The sequence below is a fragment of the Carassius carassius genome, chromosome 32 (genome assembly GCF_963082965.1).
Source record: "Carassius carassius chromosome 32, fCarCar2.1, whole genome shotgun sequence".
Lineage (NCBI taxonomy): Eukaryota > Metazoa > Chordata > Actinopteri > Cypriniformes > Cyprinidae > Carassius > Carassius carassius.
Window position 1 is genome coordinate 28,552,691 of NC_081786.1, and position 13,881 is coordinate 28,566,571.

Sequence of the window (13,881 nt, forward strand, 5' to 3'; positions counted from 1 at the left end):
GTTTTGCTGCTCATTAATGTGTTGTGACAGATCGCCGTAGAGCTTAATTTAAAATGGCAAATGAACCAATCATTTCTTTCTCTTTACTACTAGTTATAGCACCAAATAAACATGAATGAACATCAGAAGAAACCATACAACTTACTGAATTGAATCATGTCATCAGGAAATACATTCAATGTCCATAATTTGTTTGTTAGGTAGCTAGAAAAATAAACTCTTGAGAGAAGCATTGTGCTAAATAAATGCACTATATTATGTTGATTATATTTTTACTTTATTAGCTACAGCATCAAAATACTTATTCTTTAACAATGAACTGAACTACAAACAAAATTTAGTGCTAAAAGGTTGATATGAAATATGCCTTGATTAACTGTTAAATTGTAATGTTTAAATACAACAGTTTTTATTTGAGTGTTAGTAAATAAATGTAAGTAATTAATTGAGCATTAAACTTATCTTTGCCGTTGGGCAAAATGGAAAATAATTTTGCTTTCGATGTTTCAGTAAGACGTTAATTTCGGTGCATCATTAGTAGATACATTTTTGTAAGTAAAATGTATGCACATAATGCATAGTATGTACTAACATTAATGCCATGTATGAAATAAACTGGTTATGGCACATAAACCACTAAATACCAAAGAAGGAACATTTTCACGTGAAAAAAACACTTTTCCTGATTAGTTGGTCTAGCTTTTTTCCTGCTGACAATCTAAGAGGACATGAAATACTCTGCTTATCTAGTTAGAGAAGCGCAGATTTCTTTTGGTCCAGCATGAAGGAATGTCTCAGCAGATAGAGAATTGGCAGGGTTTCCTGCGACAGTTGTTCAAGATCCATCGATAGCTCATTGACTTGTTTATGTTTTTGATCATTTTTCTGTTTAATACCCATCATAACTCTGTTGAATGAAGAAATAAACATTTACACATTGTATTCATGATTATGTGTGGCAACTTAAACTTTAAAAAAGCAAAGATGTTCTGTTGAAATATGTGATGCTTCATGTTTTTCAGATGCAAAAAAGCAGGAAGGTCTTCCTCAGCTAACAGGGAATGTCCCCACGACTTTCATTAAAGGGGTCATATGATGCAATTTCAAGTTGTCCTTTCTCTTTGGAGTATAACAAGCTGTTTGTGAATAGATAAGATCACTAAAGTTGCAAAGACTAAAGTCTCAAACCCAAAGAGATATTCTTTATCAAAGTTAAGACTAATCCACGCTCCCCTAAAATGGCTCGTTCTAAAACGCCCTCACATGTCTACGTCACTGTGTGGGAAGATTTGCATAAAGCTGCCCAAATGTTTACACAAAGAAAGAAGTTCAACCCAAATATTCAGATGTGTGCTTCGCGTTTTAATGAGGACTGTTTTCTGATCCTGGGAGAGTAGCCTTCAATTCCATCTATACACAAAGGCTGTCTTTTTTTATTTTTTTTATCTTTTTGTCAACATTACAACCATTAACTACCTGAGGCCCGTTCTTCGTACGTCGCTAACTCAGTTAGCTGGATTTGAATGTTGACGATTTGGCGTGATCTTGGATCGTTTGGTTCTTCGAAGCTCATCCCGGAGCTGCTGTCATAGCAACAGGTCCGTAAGCTTAAACCTGCTCGGGAGCAGCTTATTTCATGTAAACAGGTTAGATCGCTTCTTTTCAACCAGAACTGATACTCAAAATATGTCTGCTACCACCGCTACTTTATTACAAGAGTATAGTACTGATCCAGGGACAATAATTTAAAATAATAATCATTTAAAAAATTATTTAAAAATAATATAAAAATGCTGTGTAGTCCATAACAGCCTACTATAGAAAGCCAGTTTTACTCACTGAAATATTTATTTGTCATAAAAGTATTACTTCATAATTTTATTAGAGTCTTACACACATGCTATACAGATAATAGAGTCGTGCATTATTTTGAGTGATGACTGCTATTATAAGAGTGGCTTGATGGAGTGCAGGAGATGCAGATAACATGATATTGACCCTTAAGAAACTTTCATTAATGCTGTCACGTAACAAATCTGTCCAAATATAAAATGAAATGAATAGATAATTTCTACATTGAAATAAAAATGTAAAGACTGTACAACTATTATAAATTGCGAATATAAATAACTGGGAATCATGAAAAAAATTCTAATAAAATAAAAACATGTATCTATTATCTGTTTCATGTATCTATTATAACATTTATGTAGTTTTGTTTGCTTGGCTGTTTCCTTATAAAAGTCCAGAAATTTGTCAAGTTTTTCGTCGGGTGTCATTTTAAATTATATGACGTCATTACATTGCTGTCTTGCCACCAGCCAATCGCTGCACTGCTGATCATGGTTTCGAGTAGATACATATCCCCTTTTAAGCCAACACATGAATGCGCAATTATCTCAGATAACTCAATCCAGCGATACTAATCATACACAACAGGGGCCGGTTGCACCAGCTGTGCGTAAGTTATAACTTAGCCTAGTTTTGACGTAAATGGACACAAAGTTACGACTTACGGACTACTAAATATTTTTGCGTTGGACCATTAAATTTAGTTTAAACGTAACTATATGTTGTAACTAAATATTTACGGAAGCCTCTGTCCATGAATAACGGTCGGAATAAGATGTCAGCCAGATTAGATCACATTGATGAGCTCGTATTTGATCATGAAGAGCCGCAAGTTCGTCAACGAGTTTTACGAGACAGACATCCTCTGTTGGATATTTATGATGATGTCGACATATATGCTCGTTTGCGCTTTAAAAGAGAGGGCATAATGCGGATAACGGACATGATAGCGTCTGATATTCAGCACGAGACAGACAGAAACGGCGCTGTGACAGATGAGTTTAATTTGCTTTCAAGGACTGTTTTGTTTTCTTTGTATCCATCAATTAAAATAAGAATTTCTTCATGACTGAAATTTTTCTTCCTGTTTCTTTTCTCCTCCATGTGTGGGATAGATATTTTCAATTAAAAGTGTAATGTTTTGAGTTCTATAATGTGTGCTTTAATGTCTTTTTTAACTTTCAGTTTAGGCCAGTCAAGAATGAGTTTCAAATTACGCGCTGTTCAGACTATTTCCTATTTACCTATTAGAAGGCTTGTGATTGGGTTAAGAAAAATAGACATCATTCTATGCGACAACGCATTACTTTACGGAGAGCTTACGACCTACTAGCTACGTTCTGCCTTAAGAATAAATGGTGCAACCGAATAAAGTACAGAGTTAGTTATAAACTAGCTAGTAGTTACTAAGCCTCTAGTTTGGACTTTACGTTCCAGTTTAAGTAAGAACTTACGAATGGCTGGTGCAACCCTACCCAGGTGTGTTCGAATAACCCAATTAGCCGGATCATGATCAGCACGATGATATCATCTTGGATGTGTCATTTGATCTCGGATGTAATAAGCGATGTGCGAAGAACGGGCCCCTGAACAGAAAAAAAACAACAACAACAACAACAAAGCCCGGCAATTACAGTACAAATAATAATAATGATAAAAAAGAATGATATTTATCAAGTTAAATATTCTAATGGAATCAGTTCTCTAATAATCTTATGCCATCCTTTTAAAGAGGGGGGGTTTTCACTTATCCAGGATAACAATATATTTTTCCTAGCAACAAAGGCTAGGATGTCAAATAGACGTTTAGTGAATCTATTTGGTAAATGTCTATTTGGAAGACCTAAAATCAGAAACAATGGGTCCAGCTGTAACACTAATCCAAACATTTGACTCATATATTTAACCACTTTTGACCAATAAATTGTAATTACAGAACAGTCCCAAAAACAATGCAAATGGTCCCCCACTTCCACCTTGCATTTAAGACACAATGGAGTATTGCTTGGGTCAAATTTACTTCTAAGGAGTGGTGTGATATGCATTCTATGCACAATCCTAAACTGAATAGCTCTAGCCCTGTTCCAAACAGAGATTTTATTTGCCTGAGTCCAAACCCGCTCCCATCCTCCTCTGTTATCGTCTATTGCAACTCACCCTCCCATATTCTTCTAAGGTCTTGCATGTTTGCCACTTTATATAAGCAAAGGTTGTTATAAAAGCAAGATATCTGCTTTCTCCTATGTGGGGGATTCAAGAGTATCTTCTCAACAGCCGACACAGAGTGGTTAGTGACAAGGGCAGTATTTTTAAATATATAATCCCTGATTTGGAGAAATAAAAAAAAACTGGATCTGGGCAGCTTGTATTTTATAACTAAATCTTCAAAAGATAATAGAGAACCTTCGTTGAACAAATCACCAAGCCTACATAACCCATGAGCCTGCCAAACCTTAAAACCAGAATCTGAAAGACTAGGCATAAACTCTGGATTATTGTAAATGGGAGTCAGCGGAGAAGACATGCTAGCCCTGCCCTCAATCCTACATATAATGGACCAGGCCTTCCACGTAATAAGCACAATTGTGTTATCACATAGGGCCTTAATTACCTTGAAACTTTTAACAAATAGCAGATTTTGTAAAGGACATGATACCTGTAAGGCCTCTAAATCCACCCAAGTAGACTTAGAATCCTCCCTGAACCATTTGGCAATGAATCTGAGCTGGCAGGCCAATTGACATTTTCTAATGTTTGGCAGATTTAAGCCCCCTTTAGATCTAGAGAGTTGCAAATTTGAAAATTTTAATCTTGGTTTTCGTTTACTCCATATGAAGGAACTAAGCCAACCAGTTAATTCCTTTACCCTTTTAATCAGCAACAGAATTGGTATCATCTGTAATGGGTAGAGAAGCCTGGGCATTATATTCATCTTAAGCAATACGTCCAAGCCAGGAAATGGGGAGATCAGACCATCTAACTAAATCGTTGCGCATTTTATCAAGTAATGGGAGAAAAATCACTTTGGCCAATTGACTAATGATAGGAGTAATTTGGATTCCTGAATACGTAAAACCAGAGTCCGACACTTTGAATGGAAAGGAAGCCATATTAACTATCTGAGTGCTTGAGTGTCTCAAATGCATAGCAACAGATTTGGAGAAATTTATTTTATACCAGAGCCGGACAGTAACGGAGTACATTTACTTGACTACAGTACTTAAGTACAATTTTGAGGGATCTGTACTTTACTCGAGTATCATTTTTGGGGAGTACTCATGACTTTACTCAAGTACATTTGAGAGGCAAATATTGTACTCTTTACTCCGCTACATTTCTATCCATAACCGTAAGTACCCGTTACTTCTTCGGCCCCGTCCACACGGAGACGGTGCTTACCCCAATCCGATCTTTTTTTCCCTCGTCTAAAGAAATATCCGCGTCCACACGAAACCGCAAAACGATGTAGTATACATGCCAGACCAGCATGTGGCGCTGTAATTCTGATACAGAGATACGCTTAAAAAGGAGAAGAAGACATGGACTTGCTCATAAACCTTGCCCGTGGTACACAAACGAACATGGAACAATACATTTATTAATCCCTGTTAATATTAGTCAATAAAAAATACAATCGTTCAGTGTTTGTTCATGTTTTTGTTGCTGTTACGTGACATGTCGGTGTCTGACTGGGGGCGAGACGTGGGCTGATGACGTCATATTTTCAGGGATTGAAGAGCGTCCAGACGAAAACGCAAAGGTGGCGTTTTCAAATTTATCCACTCTGGGACCCGGTTTCAAAAAACATTGGTTTCACTCTTCCAAAATGCCAGATCCGTGTGGACGAAAACGCCTATCCGCTAAAAAATTTGTGCGGCGAAAAAAAAAGGAAAAAAGAAAAATCTCGGAAACCCTCTCAAACGTGATTGGATTTTGCAGGCACCTCTGCTTGGGAAAGCATATCAGCAATCACCTTCAGCTTTCCGCCAAAGACTTCATGACATTTGATTGAATTGAAGTACAGTACACAGAGTTGTACACACATAGACTGTGTGTGTGAGAATGGTGTTATTCAGCTGAAAGTATTTTCTCCTGCCTTTGGCTGTATGTCAGTGTGAGAGGAAGGTGCTTAATACTGTCACTCAAATGAGCTGAATTTTATGTTTCCTTCTTTGTACGCTGACCTAAACACAGCTGATTTTCTTTAATCATTATTATTTTTTCTGCTATGCTTCGTGTATAACACGGTCAGGTTCAGAGGTGTGTCAGAACATCGCTATATTGCCTTCTTTGCTGGTTTAGGTTTATTGATTTAATTGATGAAAAAACAGAGAAACTCACATGTACACACAATTGTTAGCTGAATTTTCTTTTCTGATATAACACATTAATGTAAGCTGAGCATTTTCTTTGATGTTCTTGAGGATGCGGTGTGTTTAACACAGTCAGGTTCAAATGTGGGTGCAAAAAATCCATTAAAACTCTAGCAGAGGTTTGTCAGAGCATTGTCATTGTGCTATTGCCTTGTGGGCAAGTGAGAAATGTTAAAGAAACATAGTAAAAAGATGAAAATGACTTGATTTTACTTTCAATTCCTTTTACATTCTCCAAGGTATTAACATTACAATTTTTCATAACTCCATGTAGGATGTTTCTGTACATAAATGTAAGCACTGTGGCAGTAGTAATGCAATATTTAAAAAATTTACTCTTGTACTCTTGATACTCAAGTACTTTTAAAAACAAGTACTTAAGTACTTTTACTTAAGTACACATCTGACTGTAGTACTTTTACTTGTACTTGAGTAAAATTTTGCAAGGGGTATCTGTACTTTTACTCAAGTAATGAAACTGTGTACTCTGTCCGCCTCTGTTTTATACCCTGAAAACGTCCCAAAAGAATTAACAATGTCTACTAAAGCAGGCACCGACAACTCAATGTCCGATAAAAAGAGCAAAATATCCGCGTAAAGGGAGATCTTGTGCTGTTTAAGACTGCCCGAGACACCGGACACAGCTGACCCCTCCCTAACCGCCTGTGCCAATGGCTCTATTGCTATAGCAAAGAGCAATGGGGAGAGGGGGCAGCCCTGTCTAGTGCCCCGGAGCAAAGGAAAGTTGTCAGACCTATGACCGTTAGTGACAACAGCTGCGAGTGGAGCAGAATATAGTAAACGCACCCATCTTATGAAATTATCACAGAGGCCAAACCTTTGCAAAGTATAAAATAAATAAGGCCACTCCACACGGTCGAAGGCTGTTTCTATAAATCGGGGTAGTTCCAGCATTGCAAGGACAGTCTGGCGCTTCTGACTCACAGCCTGTAAGTACGTTTTCATATCAAAAGAATTTGCCACTGATGATTCAAACATGAGTTTTGAGCAGTGTAGAGTAGCGCTTGTTTGTCGTTTCTCCGATTACAAATGCAGACATGGTTTTATGTTTACATTGCGTGAGGCAACGCAATGCGTAAAAACACAGCATAACTCTTTATAACCAGTAATTATTTCCCCACTAGATGCAATAAATGCCTCGTTTATAATGGGTTTCATTGTTTTTGTCTTGTGCCAGGAGACGGCATCACAGTATGTTAAGATGCAAAGAATTTCAATCACATGCTTGAGGTATTCTGCCAATCACAAAGCACTGGATATCTGTCCAATCAGAGCACACCTAGCTTTTCAGAACGATGAGCTTTGTAAAAATTGACGCATTTCAGAAACACGGGGCATAGAGGAGCAGCAATAATGTACATTATGTGGAAAATAATAAAAACCACACTTCCAGCAATTCCATATGACCCCTTTACATTTTTTTTGTAAGTTTTGACAACATTCTTAAAGATATTTTTATAGGATGTTCATAATTTTATTAACTGTTGATTTAAAAATGGTGTAAGAAAAACATTTTCACTTTTTTTGTTATTTATACAAATGAGGTTCTTGTAACGGTGACAGAAAACATTTTAAAAACAACAGTCTGGGAACATTCTTTTGGTGCTATTTGTACATGACTGAGTAAATAGTTAATTTTTGGTTCCAAGAACAGACATCCTAATGTTCTCTGTTGGTTAGCCTGGAACTTTTTCTTTACGTAAATAGAACGTTGCCTGTTTGTTTGGAGAATGTTCCTCTAACCTCCCCAGTATACATTTTCAGAACATTCCCCTAACCACTTTTCTATATCATTTAGGCCTTCCCTCAGCAATCATTCAGCACTCCCTCGTCTGATATAGTAGGCCTACAATTGGTATTAAGATTGATGGGTGTTGCATATGAAAAAAAAACATTTACACCTCAAAAGAGAAAGGCGAGCACATTTTATTATTATTATTATTATTTTACTTATTTATTAAGCCTATTTAAAAAATAGCCTGAATGTTTTTGCAGATGTTTGAAAACATTTATTTGTATCAACAGGTGCAGAAATATGTTGGCCCAACAGTCATAAAACATTGGCGGGTAAGCCACTATAAGAGGAGTTACAGTAATCCAATCTAGAGGTTATAAAGCTATGTATAATAGTTTCAGCATCTAAAAAAAATTAATTAGGGACGTATACGAACAATATTTCACAATTGGTAAAAGCATGATTTAGCAGTCTGACCAATATGTGAATTAAAGCATAACGCAGAGTCAAACAACACTCCCAAACTTCACACATTTGTTGAGGGCCTAATCTGGACACCATAATTTCTTTGAAAACATCATGCTGGGAGGAGCTCTGCGATTTCGGGCCAACCAGCAGAATTTTAGTTTTGTCAAGTCACCTTTATTTATATAGCGCTTTAAACAAAATACATTGCGTCAAAGCAACTGAACAACATTCATTAGGAAAACAGCGTGTCAATAATGCAAAATGATAGTTAAAGGCAGTTCATCATTGAATTCAGTGATGTCATTTCTGTTCAGTTAAACAGTGTCTGTGCATTTATTTGCAATCAAGTCAACGATATCGCTGTAGATGAAGTGACCCCAACTAAGCAAGCCAGAGGCGACAGCGGCAAGGAACTGAAACTCCATCGGTGACAGAATGGAGAAAAAATTTTGGGAGAAACCAGGCTCAGTTGGGGGGCCAGTTCTCCTCTGACCAGACGAAACCAGTAGTTCAATTCCAGGCTGCAGCAAAGTCAGATTGTGCAGAAGAATCATCCATTTCCTGTGGTCTTGTCCTGGTGGTCCTCTGAGACAAGGTCTTTACAGGGAATCTGTATCTGGGGCTCTAGTTGTCCTGGTCTCCGCTGTCTTTCAGGGCAGTAGAGGTCCTTTCTAGGTGCTGATCCACCATCTGGTCTGGATACGTACTGGATCCGGGTGACTGCAGTGACCCTCTGATCTGGACACAGACTGGATCTGGTGGCCACGGTGACCTCGGAACAAGAGAGAAACAGACAAATATTAGCGTAGATGCCATTCTTCTAATGATGTAGCAAGCACATAGGGTGTTATGGGAGGTTTTCCCGGTTCCGGTTTACCTAATTAATGCAGCCTAAAAATCCTTTAACGGATTTGGATATTAAAAGCATATTAGTATGTTATAAGTAAGCCAGGTTAAAGAGATGGGTCTTTAATCTAGATTTAAACTGCAAGAGTGTGTCTGCCTCCCGAACAATGTTAGGTAGGTTATTCCAGAGTTTAGGCGCCAAATAGGAAAAGGATCTGCCGCCTGCAGTTGATTTTGATATTCTAGGTATTATCAAATTGCCTGAGTTTTGAGAACGTAGCGGACGTAGAGGATTATAATGTAAAAGGAGCTCATTCAAATACTGAGGTGCTAAACCATTCAAAACTCAGATCAAGGAGAACCAGGATACTGTGGGTACCTGAATCAGAAACCAGAAGGAGATCATTAACCACTTTTAAAAGTGCTGTAAGAGGGACGGAAACCAGATTGAAACTGTTCATAAAGATTATGTTTCTCTAAATGAGTCTGCAGTTGTGCTGCAATTACCTTCTAAAGTATTTAGCAACAAATAGGATGTTTGATATTCGTCTAAAATTATTCAGATATGTGTTATCAAGACCAGGTTTCTTAAGGATTGGGGTGATGTCAGCTAATTTTAGGTCTTGTGGAACATAATTAGTGGCAATGGATCTGTTTATAATAGAAGTAATAGGTTGAATGAGTGCAGGCAAAAGGTTTTTGAGAAAGTATGTTGGAATAGGATCAAGTGTGCTGGAGGCAGAGTTAGATTTGATAATCAGTTGTTCGACCGCAGATATATTTGTGGTTAAGAAAGAGGGTTGAGTGGGTAACCTAATAGACACAGAGAAAGGTAGAGTGTGCAGTGTTAAGTGCTTCTTTATATTTCACTACTGAATCTGAGACAGCAATAGCATGCTCTACAAGGGATGATTTTATATCATTCAGTCATTCAAGATGACATTCAGCTTTCATTAAGTTCAGTGGTGAACCAAGTAGAGGAGTGAGCAGAAAGGACAGTCCTATTTTTTTAGTGTAGCAAGGTCATCCAAAACATTACAAATAGATTCAGGTTGAGAGTATCTTATCAGGGCTCAGGAGTTTGAGTGCGGATGAGAGAAGGGAGGCAGCAATAGCAACAGAAAAATTGTCAGTGGTTACAGATTTCAGGTTACAGTAAGCTATAGTAGTTTTCGTTTTTGGTTTTACCACGACGAGAGGAAAAAACAAAGACTATAGGTTTATGGTCAGAGATGCCCAATTCTGAGACCCAACATTGTCAATACCAGCAGTGCAAAGCAAATTAAGAGTATGTGAATGTGTGGGGAAATCAATATGCTGTGATACATCAAAATAATCTAAAACAGATAAAAATTATTTTCCAGTATCAACATGATCAGAATCAACATGTATGTTAAAGTCACCTAGCATTATGATTCTGCCATGCTGGATACAGAAGGAAAGTGTTCCTTCTCACCTCTTGTTCCTTCTCACAGTGCATTTAGAGAACTGATTTCTCATGATCAGTTTCTGGGTCACAGGCTGTACAATGGAGGAAAGCATCACTTATGTTCAGAATCAGAATTGAACGCTGCATGCCGTGCACATGGGTTGGACAATATAATGCGAATGCCCATTATTATAAGTGTTAATTTGTGTAGACTACAGTTACAAAAACAAACAAAGAATGTTGTTATTTTCTTTTGTTTATCTTTTCATTGCCAGTTATCTCTAGTTTGTGATATGGACTATTCTATTGACTATTAAGAAGAACTGTGTCCAAACACCACAGAACTACTGCAGCAAAGTGACAGCTAGTTTCAATATTCACCTTGAAGATCCTGTTTCCACACACATCAACCACAGAGAACTTCACAAAGCCAACATCCATGAAAGAGCTGAAACTCACCAAACTTCAAGCACAGACATAAATACCAAAATGTTACCTTGGGAGAATGTATATAGTAACTGTCATGTTGAAAAAGAGTGATCAACAACGAGAACTGGCCCACAGTCTAAAAATAAATGAGTTAAATAAAAACAGAATATATCAGGAAGCCTTAATTTGAAAAGTATGATCCATATATATATATATATAAGTTGTGTAAATGAATAAGATCTTAAAATGGTATGTTAATTTTTATCAATATTATACATTTATCCATTGCCAAGCTCCATAGATTATCGGGTAAAAATTATGAGTAAGTTTTGAAAACAGCGGAGGCCTCTAAATCAAAAAGGTTGCGAACCACTGACCTTTGTCCAAAAATGTATCTCTCTTCTTCTGCAAAGAAAGTCTTCCAGCTTTTATTTTGAAAGGGCACTCAGAAATCGGAAGCAATAGAGCATGTTTTAATAAAATGTATATATGTATATATAAATATATATATATATACAAATATATAAATGTGTATATAATAGTTGCTTATTAGCTTATTATTTCACACTCCAGTCCAGTTGGTGGAGGTAAATGCACCAGAATTTGGTTTGCCATCCGCCATAAAACGTTATTAAAAGAGGAAGAAAAAGCCATCAAACTATAGCATTAACATTGCATACTTGCAAATTGATGAAAAGAATGGTAAATAAGAGATTAATGTATTTTTAGGAAATAAAAGGTTTTGATAACGGAATGTCAAAGTGGCTTTAGGAGAGGAAGGGTCACAATGGATCCAGTGTTGTGTTTAGAGGACGATGTAAGAAAAGCTTAAATAAAGAAAGAATCTATGGTAGTATTTTAGATGTAGTTGAGAAGGCAAATTATATGTTATGGAGAGAGGGGTTAATGATTAAACTACACAAAATGGGAGTAAGAGGTAAAGTTTTTAATTGGATTTTAGATTTCTTAAAAGGAAGATCAATTCAAGTTAAAATGGGAGCAGATATTTCAAATAAGCATATGGTGTAACCCCACAAGGGAGTGTTGTAAGTCCTAAATTTTTTTCAGTTATGAAAAATTATATATTTAATAATGTATTGAATGACATGACCAGATCATTGTTAGCAGACGATAGGACACTTCGGAAACGTGGGAAAATTGTAAAATATGTAGTTAAGAAAACACAGGAAGGAATACATCAGGTTGAAAAGTAGGGAATGGAATGGGGTTTTAAGTTTTCAGCTGAAAATTCAAAAGTGATGTTTTTCTCTGGAAATAAAAATAAAGATATTAAACTGAAACTGTATAGGAATAATCTGGAAAGAGTTTTTGGGGGGGTTGGTTTGACTCATGACTAACATGGAGATCACACATTAACAAGACATTCTTGTTGCCTGTTAGTCACTAGCAAATTATTTAACTATACAAATAGTATATAACTATACAAACTGCCAACTATAATTCAACATTTTCAACAGTTATATAACATTAAGTATTTCCACAGGCGTATTACTCGTATATAAACACAATAATCAGTCAATTACAGGCCTAAGCCAATAATGTACTGTTTCACTTTCCCTTTTAACATATATTTTAAACACTTCAAAATGAAAAACCCAGGTAATTGCCACTAGCATACAAAATATTATGACAACAGTCATCCTTCAATTCTTCAAAAATATTTTCACACAAATTACAGACCTACATTTTTAGCTACAGAAATTGAATAATATAAATATTATATAATCAAATGTAAAACAGCATCGCATAGTTGACTGTATAAATTAAAGATTGTTCTTTATTAAAGTTACAAAGGCTTTTTAATTGGGAGCTGTGAGTGATTTATTTGTTGTTGCTGTTCGATTAATATAAAGACTGTCACTTTAAGAGAATGCACTGATACAGTGGCCTACGTTCAGCTGGCTATGTCTGCTGTAGGATACTTACCAAAACAGGCATTTTGACATGATTTTTGTGTGAATTTGTCCATTTAAACACAATACTTCAGAGAGAGCTTATATTTTCGCGCGTGCTGATGCGCGGGTTTGCGTGCTTCGGATGAGCGCACGCACAAATCTTCTCACTGCGCGCGCGAACTCGCGTCCTCTGGCTCTTAAATGTTTAAACTGACAAAGCTTACGAGTTTAGTTTAAACACAGATATCAGCACCCATATGATGACGGAATAAATTACTGCTCATATACAGCATTCGCATCGAACAAGAGTGAATGGTTTGTCCAGGGGTTTTTTTCCTCTCATGTTTTTGTAATGCCTGGGAAGCCAGAATGCGCATGCGGGTTTTTCAGCGAACCGTACCACCCCTATTACCTCAATAATCAATCAATTACAGGCCTAAAACAATCATGCCAGAGCAGTACATCCCATCACACCGGCACCCGCGTCTAAATCAGTTGTATGGTCTGGTTTTCAGTCTAAAACAGTTGCGTCAAGTTTAAATGTCTCGTTTGTTTAGTGTTTTGGGAGGTGCGCGCGCAGTCAGTGTAGGCTCGCGCTGCGGTGCCAGGCGAAAGCGGTTGTTTTACAGACATTATATATAAACTATACTATAGGCTATTTGATTGGACAGATATACCCCTCTCCCTCCCCTAGACACAATTTACTACACACAATAGTCTCACACATGGTGCATTTTAAATTCATAAATAATAATGAATAATAATAATAAAAATTATATATATATATATATATATATATATATATATTAGTGC